Here is a 13,827-nt window from a genome sequence, read left to right as displayed (position 1 = left end):
TAGGTGACGGGGCATTTGAAAATATTTCGTTTTACAGTACAGGATATAAATGGAGTTTAGCGGTTTTATAAATGACAATGCAGTCTTGAGATGCACGGGTCAAATCATGCAGAATTGTTGTCTTATGTTAACGGTGGAACGTCACAGTGTGGAAATACTTAATGCTTAAACAGTCATTTAACTTTAGAAACAAACATCTTATTTGCATGTTACATGAATTTCATGATAAAATCACGTCAATATAATGTGAAGTTTAGCTGAATTTCACGTGAACCTCAATTCACATGTATTTCACGTGAAGCTCGGTTGTCATGAATTTTACGTGAGAGTCGATTATCATGAATTTCACTTGAAGCTCAGTTTACTTAAATTTCAGGTGAACCTCAGTTCACTTGAATTTCACATGAGGCTGGTTATCACGAATTTCACGAGAAGTTGGATTCAGATGAATTTCACGCGAGGATCGGTTACAAAATATACTATGAATTTATCGTGAGGCTCCGTTATCATTTTTTCAGTAAGGCTCGGTAACAAAATATATCATGCTTTTTACGTGAAGCTCGATGCACGTGAATTCCACGTGAACGATATTTATCTGTGTGCATCTCTTTATATCTTAACAATTATAGAACTAATACCCCAAAAAGATATATGATTTGTAAGCACCATAAATCAAAAGTAAAAAGACATTGATAGTCCTAATGTAAGATCACTTACTTCCTTAAGTAATAAAATGATAATAAAAATGATAATAAAATGTAATGACCTTCGTCATTTTACCACAGCATCTGGTGCCCTTGAAATTGATAAAATGACAACCAGTAGACACATATAATAAACACCCGACGTGAAAAAAACAACAGCAACACACAAGAAAAAAACGCATTTAGTCTTCATATTGTTATAGCATCTATGTCCATATAAATCCACGAATGTAACTATGAATGAGCCTTTTTGCGAGATTCAAATAAGTATTTAAGCCGAAAGTCTGGTTATCTATTTTTAATGGATTACATTTCCTATGGAAAGAAAGTTTTACAACTGACAATTATCCTTAATAATGACAAAGAATATGAATTATAAAACAAAAGTCAACAGAATTACTACAATGAAAATGTCTAGATTTCAAAAGTAAAAAAAAAATAAAACATTAGACTGATAAGATCTTGACCAACTGTACACAGCGTACCAACCAGACACTTTAAAAAATTAACATGATCGCTTATTTCATATTAATAAAGCAAAAAGTGAACAATTTTGGAGTTTCAAGCTTTCGAAATCTTATTTTTGTGTCTTATCATTAATATGTTGTGTTGTTTTGTCTGGTTTCATTAACATGCTTAGCACTATTTAACAAAGTAAAATGTTGGGCACATTAATTTTTGAATGCGCGCATAATCCTTAAATTATTACTTATTCAATTACTCTCTTGTAAACAAGAGTACAACAGAATTACTAGTAATGTAACTTTGCTATAAACGTGTGATTTACTGCAACATCCATGGAATCATATATGCACTTTCCTTCAATGTGCATGATTATTGAGACAAAAATAGTCACGACAACATAATAAATTTTCAGAAAATATACAGAAAATGCCCTGCAGTATAGGTTATCTAGAACTATAAACTACTCTCCTTTTATTTCAATAATGTTTTGTAAACTCCTATTTTGCTGATTCGAAGCTAGCTGAAAATTAAGTATTGTTGATCCCGTCTATTCGTATGGTTTGACCCGATCAAATGTTGCTTGATGTGATAGTAAATTATACATAAGTTTTCTTAAATATGGACACACGGTGACGATTAGCTTATAATTCAATTTCATTTCCAACATGATCTCAAATTAATGGGCAACCTCCCGTAGTTCTAAATGGATTTGTTTTGCTATTATCCATTCAACTTTAATGGGTCGCTGGGTCCATTTTTTCATTTGGACACTATTGGAGTGATATTTGATATTAAGGTGCTGAGAACGATTGTCAAAAATCTTGGTTCAGCTATACGTTAAATTAGCAATATTACACATAGATCCGTAGCGTGTGAACATTTGAGGATATTTCAAACCGTATTTCCTTTATCACTCTACACATCACTTTCCGTTTCAATTAGATTAGCATGTGTACCGAGTTCAAATATTTCATTTTACCATGCAATTTGCTTAAGCATTTATTTTAAAATTACATGTATGACCTCCACTCCGTCATTGTTTTTTCTTTAATATTCTTTGTAAGTACTTGTGAAAACCTGACTGCGCAAGCTGTAAAACCAATGATGTATGAAAAACTACAATAGAAATGAGTAAAATGGAAAAGGATTAAGAAGGGGGACCACTTGTGTACAGCTAAATGTATTGAAAAAAAGAGTCATGAACATGCCTCTCGCTTTGAACACAAAATAAAAAGTACATTCCAAGATACTTACAGTAAGTCCCAGCAAAACTCCTTACTCCGATACAATTTTACCTCGGATGACTCGAACTCGGATGAATCGAAATCGCGGATAACTGGACGTTTTTATTCAGTTCCCTTGATAGGACATCGAGGTTAATCAACCCTGATGTCTCGAAGTCAACTAATCAGTCGAAAACTGTTTGCTTTATCACAAACTATGATCGAAGTGTGTTTTACAGGGATTAGCGTGACTTAAAATTATTAATTGACATTTTTATGGATTGATTTGTGTATTTAATTAATCCAAAACTGCACGTGTAGTGAATAGAAACGAATCTTATTAATCACACGTAGGAATCACACTAACAGTAATATCGGATATTTTAATAAATATGAAAAAATACAGATGAATTGTAATAGTTTTTTAACATCTAATCAAACATCAAACAGATGAAAGTAACGACTACATTCGTTTCTAGTGAATCTGCAATTTTATCGTAGTAATGTAGAGCAAATGGTTTGACTCCTGGTTGTGAAACATACAAAGCAGCATGTTATTAACTTGCGACACTTTCGATGTAGAAAAAAATAAAATAGAAAATTTCCCTAAAACAATCGGTGTCGTTCAGTATTTAACACATGATGTATAATACACAAACATATATCACATGACATCACGAAATACCATGCCATATAAATGCTTACATACATGTATGCAATATGTACAGGCACAGCAAATGATGTAGATGAAACAAAAATCATCAACAAAACTTCCATACTCGACCTCAATTGACTCGAATATCAGATAACTTCTAACATTGACTGGAATAGTTCAGACCTTTACATCCTTACTTAATCTTCACTGTATCAATTATGATCCGAAGGAACGGTGTTAAGAAAAGAGTCGCCACATTCTGTGACATATGTATAATATTGATTTATGGAAACATGTATCGTTTCTCAATCCTACATTCAGATTAGATGTCCTGTATTGCATAACATCGTGTGCTCAGTTACAACCCTAGAGCAGGAATGACTCAGCCAGCGATAGCTATATTTTGATATAGATATAGCATAGCTAGCCGAAAGTCGAAATGGAAAAGGGGGCACTAGGCTTTGTGTAGGCAGTGTTGCCATATTTGTCTTAGTGGTAGGAGTTCGAATCTTTGAATTGCAAATTTAACAGTTCAAACATTGTTGGGAATTTTTCAGACCATCTTGTACATGTATATAACAAGTATTAGCTTTTCAAAAAAGCTACTCGTCTCTTAGCGTTAAAATAGAATACGTGAATGTCCTTATATACGGTAAATAATTTTCGGTAAACAATAAAACATTTAAGGGCTGTAATGTTTCAAAACATTTTGGATTTTGATGTAATTTTGCAGGTGGGTAGACTTTTTAATGCTCTACATTATGGCTCCTATATTGATTATCTATCTTGTATAGTTTAAGAGCTGCAGTTCTATCAAACTTTATGAATTTTGATGAAATTTTGCAGGAAGGTAAAGCTTTGAATGTTCTACATTAATGCTTCTTACATTGATTATCTATCTTGATGCTGACAGACTCCTAAAAGATATATTCCCACAACTCATTACATCATCCTAAGGTACATAGTTTCTTAGAAATTGACTTCGACATACAACGTAACCAAAGTCAATCATGCATGATCAAACTTTCTTCTATGTTTACGACAAAATCATTCATACGCGTAAAGCCCGCAAAAATAAAACTGGAATACACGATGGATAATGTAGTGAATATTAAATAACTCTGATAGTATCAAAACTTTCTTGAAATTATTGTTACATATCAATACCATATTGAATGTATATCGTAACTCTTTTTTTTATAATTTGATCGTTGCCACTATTTACCGATTCTTCTGATTTAAGACTAGTTTCCGTTCAGCCAGTATCAGTCTAAAGAAGATGCTAAAATAATGATAACATACCGTAAGCGCATACGGTTCTACGTATTGATTTTAGAGTGTGTTATGTTGTCAACCAATCATAAATAATCGGCGCTTCACTCCTGTGTTATTTGAGATTTTTAACCAATGAGATGACGGTTTTCAATTTCTTCGTGCATGTTATCTGCTTTCAATTCTTTATAATCGTCTCCACGGAGACGATTAATTAATGTCTGAAAATTAACAACGATGTTAGAACTGCCAAATTTGCAAAACATGTGAATATATACTGTAGTAAGGACTTTACAAATCGTGCTCTGTATAATCATACGCATTTTCTAAGTTTGGTTCATTTCATAATGTAGTTTTTATAGTGTGTAACGCAAATATTGCCAGGCACGCTGAGATATCAATGGCAAAAACACCTGCACATAGTCCAGCGCCTTTTTTATCTTTAACCAGTGCCCTAGACCACTCTACCAGCTAGTTTATATAAAACTTAAACTTTCCTCCTCGTAAGATAACTGATGGGTTGTAACTTAGTACTGGATGTATGGTAGTACGGGAAAGCTGATCTAGTTATTGTAGGATAGAGAATCAAATTAACGATACATATCAAAACAAATCATTATCATACAAACGTCTCAGAATGTGAACGGGACTCGAACTCGTACCGCTGTGACATCTATGTCAACACCGCTTGCACAAAGTCAATCGCCCTAGACCACTCGGCCAGGTATGCTATATAAAAATATAGATTTCGCTGTCCTGGTCATCCCTCGTAGGATTAATCTAGGGTTGTAACTTAGTACACGATATATGGTAGTACGGGACAGCACATCTAGGTGTTATGTAGGACTGAGGATCAATTTAACGATACATGTCACAACAAAGCCATATTATACAGACGTCTCAGAATGTGACGACTCTATCCGCGATTACACTCACTTAGACTAATTTCGTGAATTTCAGTATGATGCAAAATTAAATCTTGAAATAGAATTCAGAACTTTGACATAATATTTATATATTAATATGAAGTAAAACAAATCGTGGACAGTTCAAGTTATGGCGATCAACATTTCTTGCATTTGTAATAGTAAAATATTTTGTGTCGTGTCACTTCATATTGATTGTCCTTCGATAAACTAAATAGTAAAAAAAGGTCAAATCAAGTCAGTTCGCAAGGATCTGTTCAGTGTGCAATGGACGTTTCCTACCAACTTGTCATTCACCTTTTAATTCAGTAATTCTGAACATTTCTCTTAAGAAAATTCGATACATTCAAAGGGTATGTTCTTTTATAGTTTGTAATAGGATATCGCATGAACTGTGTCGAAATACGCATCTATATCGGACCGCATACAACAACTATCTTGCCGCATTTTTAATGATTCAAACCATTTTGTGCGGTAAATGATCAATTATGACATAGAATCAGTGATGAAACTTAAGATAACAGTGACATTAGCCTCTAATCATTCGCATTTTAACAAAATTAAAGGTTGTAGGCTTTTGAAGTTTTTATACTTCTTTGTCAGTTACAAAATTTATATTACAGGTGGTTATTTTAGTTTCAGAACATCTGGATAAACATTTGTGCTTAAAAGCAATATCTAATTTTTGTTCCGAGTATGGTAGTACTTAAAATAAAATATAATATTCTTAGTTAGTAAATGCAATGAACTCCTCTGAATATATAAAAAGGGAGATGACATGTCAAATCAAAAATTATTAAGACGTAAAACAGGAATTTTTCGCTATTTTTGTGGTAAGACTTATAACGCAAAGTGATTTTGGAAATATCGCATATCTCAAATTGTGCGAAAGAAGATTTACCGCCAAAAAAAAAAACCGTTGCGACTATTATACGTTTGACAGTAAGAAGTTCCTCTTTAAAATCTTGTTCGTGGACATATTTATGATACCATAATACCATAATATATCTGGCAGTCAATCATCTACACGTATACAAAAATTAAATTTCAAAAGGGATACGTTTTCTAAGTTAATATGTGATGTTGTCTATTACCTAATTGATAAACATTTGTGATGTTGTTGATGTAACCGAGTTCCTTTTGATTCTTTGTACGTATTATGTTGGTTGTATTATGTTCTTTATTGTGTGTATCTGTTTCCCATGACAGGTGTTTGTCCCTGGATTAGATTCTTTTAATTTCTGCTAGAATCTTGGTTCCCTTGATTACTACTAAAATCAGATTATAAGGAATGACTGCTTTGTTTTATCAATTTATTTCCACATCAAATCAAAATAAACTTTATTTAAAGTCGGCAAGTTATGTAACGATAACGTAAATGCCCATGGTGGCTTTCCTTTGGTTCTTGGTAAAATAACTCAATGTACTTGTTAAAGCAGTCATAAAAGCATTACCAAAGTCCACCCTTTATTAAAAATTTTAAAAAATGAAAGCCAAATAATGTAAATGACTAAATTATATTAAATATATGGATTTTGTTTACATTAAATGGCATTGAATCATACGGCACAAATTTTAAAAAGTGTCCTTAATGTCACTGAAACGAGTAGACGGATAGGTAAATAAGTAATGTATGTAAATTTATTGTAGTAGAAAAGTCGCGAATACAATTACAAAGCAATGGTCAAAACGGCTCATTTCCATGGAACGACAATCTTGTGGATGAATACATTAATGTGTTTATATGGTCAAAGGATCTACTCATCTTTTGCACCTATCACTTGCTTTTGTGATTTTGCTGAAAAGATTCAAAACTTCAAAGCAAATTAAAATCTTATAAAACATAATTTTGAACTGATGTTAATTAAATAAAATTTGCAGAAAATTATAAGTTCATTCAAATCAACGACTATTAGAGATATTTAAAAAAAGATGAAAGAAAAGTCCACAATACCATTCAGCGAGTTGTCACTCACGTGCCAAGTTCGTGCCGTACATGCACCTGTTGGTAGTTATCGAAACCTTTGCCAACAGAAGTCGAATACTTACCTTATTTCTTTGAAACATGGAACAAACAAATCATGTATCATCAAGGGCCAAAAGTCAGCTCTTGAAACCGGTAAGAAATCTGAAGTAAGAGGCTAAAGGAAGATCGTGCACATTAGAACTTATACAATATACTGTTATCTTAAACGCTTAATTAACAAAGCAAAAGAAATGCACATGAAATTAAAAGTTTTTCACGTTGCTACGGAACTTCTAATGAAAAAGGTTTTCAATGTTTCTATTTTGGTTGCGTGAGAAATCAATTCTTGAAATTATGATTGATTGATTGATTGTTGGGGTTTAACGCCCAAGCAGTGATATTTCAGCTATATTAAGGCGATGAACATGAATTGGATGATAAAATGAACATGAAATGATGATGATGAAATGAAAAAAAGGTATGGGACACAAGGATAATAAGGTCGACAAATTTTGATTGCCACAAGATAAAAGGGAATGATGGGTAGGGTCGGTCAATTTAGCCTCTTGTGGCGGAGCGCAAAGGTTCCTACTCCTATCGAATACCACAGCAGGGTTCTTTAACGTGCGAGGAACGTGGCACATTTTTCAACACGGTGCACCTCTATGGTTTGCGGTCAGGTTTTCCGTATTATAGCCTGACAACCCCAGCATGTAACACGCCAGGGGTACTCCATTTCACCACCTGGGGCACATATCCCAGTTGCTCTGTGGGTAGAGCGCCTAACCCCCGGCTAGGTTTCTGAGCACTATTTAGGCGCCTTTTTCGACAAGCTTAGCGCTGTTGCAGGTCTATTCTTTTAACACCCTGACCTGCACGGGGCTCTTGAAATTAGAATGCTTGAGTAAATTTATAGTTTCCTTATGTAATTTAACCTAAAAAAAAACAACTTTCTTTCGAAATGACTATTTTGTTTCTTTTGATTACCAATTGGCAACCACCAAAAAAAAATGAGGACCTCCTGCAAAATCAGCTGTAGGAGCAATATCTTTTTTAAATGATTCGAATTCAGTGTTTTATTTATTTTTACTCTTTCTACATCAGAATTATTTCATTCGCTATTGTATTATTCTACTGGTTATAACAGGAAGGTGGTTTTAGAAAACTCAACCGACGCACCTGACGTAGAGTTGTCATCAACAACATAATTTACTAGTATGTTTTTCAACTGACGCTCGACATTCCAATTGAAACAAATTGTGCTCCGCTACTTGCTGACCTCGTGCATATTTTTAAACAATCGTATATCGTTTCTACACACTGAGAAAATGAAATTAAGGACAATACTGACAGTATAACGTCAGTCTCATATCTTTACATTTTCTAAGCATACGATGGTCACGATAAAGCAAAACTCATGACAGAACTATACAACAAACACGGCGTTCCTCATAAGTTTTTATTAGAGTCCGGTTGCTTATATGTATTTACTCTTGTTTCCGTGTACCTAATTTACTAATCTTATTTTCTTAGTTATGTGTGACATTTGTCTTTGTCTGCAAGTTGTCTCTGGTTTGAGTTCATTTTGATCAGCGTTCTTATCCGGGTTCTCAAGACTTCTCTACAAACATAGACCTCAGTTTTTTACAAAGAGGGTATATCAATGTTGAAAGTTAAATCTCTTTGTTTTGTTTAGTGTTCTTTGTTTGTTTGGTTTTGTTTTTTGTTTTTGTTTTGTTTTGTTTTTGCTTATTGTTTCAATTTCTTTTTTTTCTAAAAACAAGAAAGTTTAAATAATCAAATAATTGTGCAATATCTACTTTTTGTTTATGTTACAATTGTTATTGGAGGCTTATAATGGTAATCGTTGACATAAGTTAATACATGCGTTGTGAAACTCATAAAAAAATGTTGTCGAAATAACAACTCGTATAACTTTCTGTACAACTGCTTATTTGCTTATTGATCATCAAATGAAAGTTTTTGTCAAAAAAAAACTAACATCTACATCTACGATTCCCTAAGATCTCCATACGTGTTTTGCGTGCCATATAATGTAAAATAATAACATCTACTCGTATTTTCCAACAAGTCAAAATTCATACACGTTAAACGATCTTTGATTTTATAGATGAATATCTGATAAGATATTTTATTCAAGCTAATATAACAATAACACAAATGTGATGAATTTATTTGACAAAAATCCAAGACCGATAAGGAGTCATAACTATCGCCAATATACATCACATAGGATGCATGATGTCTCCATAGACTGTCTTAGACTTCATCACAATCGAAATAAATTTTATTCTATACCTCTCACTCTACTACACTCCGTTTACACTACTGTTTCTGAAACTACCTTATCATTATACAGACTTGTCATCATTTGGATATTGGTTTCCAGACTCTTTAACCCAGTTTATGTGAAAAGTCAAGACGATCTTCCCCTACCGTTTGTCAACAATGGTATAGATGCAATTAATTTGGCTATCATCCCCCATCACAGAAAGTAACAAAAATGCAAACAAACAAAAAACAAAATTTCCCCATACTTCAAGGACAAATCAATACCGATTATTCCATATTCCTATACTGCACCTATTGCATAAAAAATTTCTAATTATAAAAGGCTATTGCAGATCCTCATGATTAGATGAAGGCTAATTCAGCTGACTGTTCATGCAAAAACTCTCCATTCAAATATAGTCCTTCCGGTCAGGCCATTACGGGATATTTAAGCATGATCGAAAACGAATCTCTCCGTAAGATCCTTCCTAAAGGTCCTAAGTACCGTGACCATGCTCAATAAATATGAAATGTAACTTTAAAATTCTCATGGATACTGTGGAGTACTACGCAGGAAAATGGATAAAACGAGAACAAGAAGACATTGATTCTTTGTCAGAGTAGGTAGAAGCTGTGAGGTCTTTAAATTTGAAACGTATGAAAGTTTTAAGTAGGTCAATAAGAGTCAATGCTACATCAGTTTTCAAAGACCCCGATGTAACCAAAACATTGTCAACTACACATGACAAATATGTTGTCGTACCAGCAGACAAAGCCCAAAACAACATTGTTTTTATCTGCAAAACGTATTACATTAAATGTTTATTATCAGAGGTAGACGTAGAAAATAGCAATGATAAGACGTATACTGCCGATACACTCTCCAAAGAAGAGACAGTGAATGACCATAAATCTTTGTTATCCTCTTTTGGTCTCTCAACTAAAAACGATGATTGTGATATGTTTTCTATCTACTGGATTCCTAAACTCTACAAAAATACATAAAAACAACGCCACATAGCTGGATCTGCAAAATGTACCACCAAACGTCTTTCAAAAACTTTAAATTTATATATTCACAGTTGTAAAAGATGGTCTCTAGTCCTACCACAACACGGAAAATTTCGAAATATCTCTTGGAGACCCTCAATTCAAGAATATTATCAGAACACAATAGCAGTAAAACCTATGATTTTTCAACTTTTTATACTTCTATTCCCCATACTCAGTTAAAATCTTTACTCAAAATCATTATACATCGTTGTTACTCCAAAACGACGGTACACCTAGATACAAAAATGTAGTTTTTGGTAGAGATTCCTTGTATTTTGTAAAAAAAAATATTCAAAATCATCTTCCAAATATACCGAAGAAGATTTTTTTCAAAATGCTAGCATTTTTTATCGACAACATATTTGTCCAGGCCAATGTAGTGGATGCTGTATAGTTTCCATCAAACGATTGGTATTCCTATGTGAACAAATTGTGCTCCTCTACTTGCTGATCTATTCCTTCACACTTATGAAGCTGCTTTATAGATGATCTTATCCACAAGAAAGAACTTCGTTTAGCTAGATCCTTTAATTTCAGTTTCCACTACACAGATGACGTACTGTCGTTAAAAATCCTAGTTTTGGGCATTCGACACATCGCAGCTACCCCCGAAGAACTTGGGATAAAGAACACTACAGACACTGTCTGTAACGTCAGCCTCAAATCTTGATCTACACTGAGAGATCGATGGCTTTTCATTCCGTATTATTAACTTTCCTTTCATCTGTTGCAACATCCCTTCAGTACCAGCATAAGGAGCATTCATATCACAACTCATACGTTGTGCCAGGTCTTGCCGTAACTTCGCAGACGTTTTGTATCGCTCAAGACTTCTTACAATTAGGCGTCTGGAACAGGGTTATGTTGTTACAAGATTGAAGTCATCACCACAGAAGTTTAAGGGTCGTCATCACGAAGTCGTGGATCGTTACTCTTTATCCGTCTGGCCCATGAAAACTTATTTATTCAACGTGTCTTAGTTCATATTACGTCTACCCCGACTTGACTTTTTATGGACAACTCGGCGGGTTTATCTAGAAAAGCAGAGGACGCTCATCTTACTGGTGCACCTGGTCCATGCTCCCAGTTTTTTGTGGAGTCCGAATTGGTCATTTACTTTTGTTATTTCATATCTATTTATTTTTTTTTTTAGTAATTTTATGCTCTTTGTTGTGTTTTTCTGTTTTTCATATCGGGTCGTTGTCACTGGATTGCATTCTTTTGATTTCTGCTAGAATCTTGGTTCCCTTGATTACTCCCTCGCATATTATCCCGATCATTAGTTTTTATAGATGACTATCTTGTAACTGTCGATTTAGTTCTTTGATATGACATTCGTTACGGAAATTCCTTTTACCGTCAATGGTAATGTTAAGTTTCTATACAAGAGACGCAGTTTTCATGTATTCCGTGATCAAATAGGTGTATAAAAATTTATAAGCTTTTGCGAAATATGCGTAGTGAAGCAAATATCTATTATATTTTACAAAATGTGACATTAAGTCAAATATCTTGACATCATCTTTTGTAATGGCTGAATATATAACACTGTTCAGTAACAAGGACATAATCGTTTGCTTAATCTAAATGGTCAAATAAAGCATTATTGTATGTTGTATCACAGTTTTCTGTTTGCTCATTTCGACAGTCTTGTAAAATTAGGTCGCAATTCGACAATGTTCATTTTTGATATCTACTACAATTTGGAAGCGGTCTTCAGAAGTTAACCAATTTTTAAGAAGAAAATAGCGAATTTCCTTTTTTTCAGTGTCAAATATTCGCAAAAGGTGCGGAGATAACTAGTGAATTATTTCGCTCAGTTTGGTGAGACATTTTTGGGTATTGCAAATTTTCTCGGATTCCGGCGAGTGCGGATATTTGCGGGTTACATTTTAGCGATTTTAATTAATGATGATCTTTTTAAAGTGTTGAATCAATTTTGCAGTCACTGTCCGATCTGTCCACCGCGAAAATATCAATAATTAATACGTTAACATAACTTCGCATACTTAAAACGAAATACATTGATGCAGTAAAGCTACACCAATTCGAACGAAAATAAAAACTCCATCCACTTACTTGGTGTGTTGAAATGAACTTTGATCTCTTGTGTCTAGCCTATAAGAAACAGGCCATATACAATTGATATATCAAAGATTTGAGAATTTGTCTTTAAACAAATTTCATTTACTGACAGAAAATTATGTTCACACTCCTTACCTTTGCTTAAAATGTTTGTGAAATCTTTATACGGAATATTACACGCCAAAATCTGTATTGGATGCTGTATGTTGTAAATTGTAAATCCTGAAACAATTAAATTCTTCTTTAGGGCGTGCCAAACTCTAGACTGCGAATTCATTCGAATCTCTAGAAAAAACAAAAACAGCAGAGAATATTGTGCATACACTCACACCTGTTTTAAATGTCAAATTATTACTGATATTATTGAGTATGAACTATCTTTTTTATAGATTTTATACGTGAATTACAGCCAATAATTTCATAATTATTTAATTTCAAATTTTCAAATTATAATTTCAAATTAATTAATTAAAATAAAATAGTATCAATCAACGTATTAAAAGATAAAACTGCGCCTCCACACTTCTTCCGTCGACGACAAATTTAAACGCACGATAGAAGCGTTCGTTTATCGTGCGTTTGGTGAGCGTATAGCGTGCGTGCGGGTATCGTGCGTGCGGGAAACCTAAACGTCTCAAGGAGTGTACTTATCAGCTGCTCTAAAGCAAATGATATCCCTACTCATTTTTACTACTGTAATGTACCATATTAAAACACGAAAGATAAAAAATTATCAATACATCAATATCAAAAACCATTTAAAAACAAAATCTTGTGAAATCCTTAATAAGTCGACTATATATAGCTTACTATAAACGGGCAGGTGTATTTGTCTGAAAACCATATTCACATCCCAAACAATGCAAATGACATAAAGTAATGTTTTTTTTTAGTTTTAAGAAATGTTTATTTAATAACTAATCAAACAGAAGATATAACAAATGGGCTTAACCAAAAATGTGCGAGGCGTTAATTCGTTGGGTTTTGACATGCATGAATCACTTCCTGTCTGATATTTGTGAGGACTTCTACTTAATTTTTTTAAGAAATTATTTCTTTATAATGTATTTGAAAACAAATAGTCTCCATGATTTCATTTGTTTTGGATAGAAGAAAAAGGAAAAGACAAAGAAAGTGGCAGTTTGATATAGATTAAAAAGAAACAATAAATTTTGAATATTGATGT

Source organism: Perna viridis, chromosome 12 (assembly GCF_037379345.1).
Source record: "Perna viridis isolate PV_CMFRI_1.1 ecotype Kerala chromosome 12, ASM3737934v1, whole genome shotgun sequence".
NCBI lineage: Eukaryota > Metazoa > Mollusca > Bivalvia > Mytilida > Mytilidae > Perna > Perna viridis.
This window is presented reverse-complemented; position numbering follows the sequence as displayed.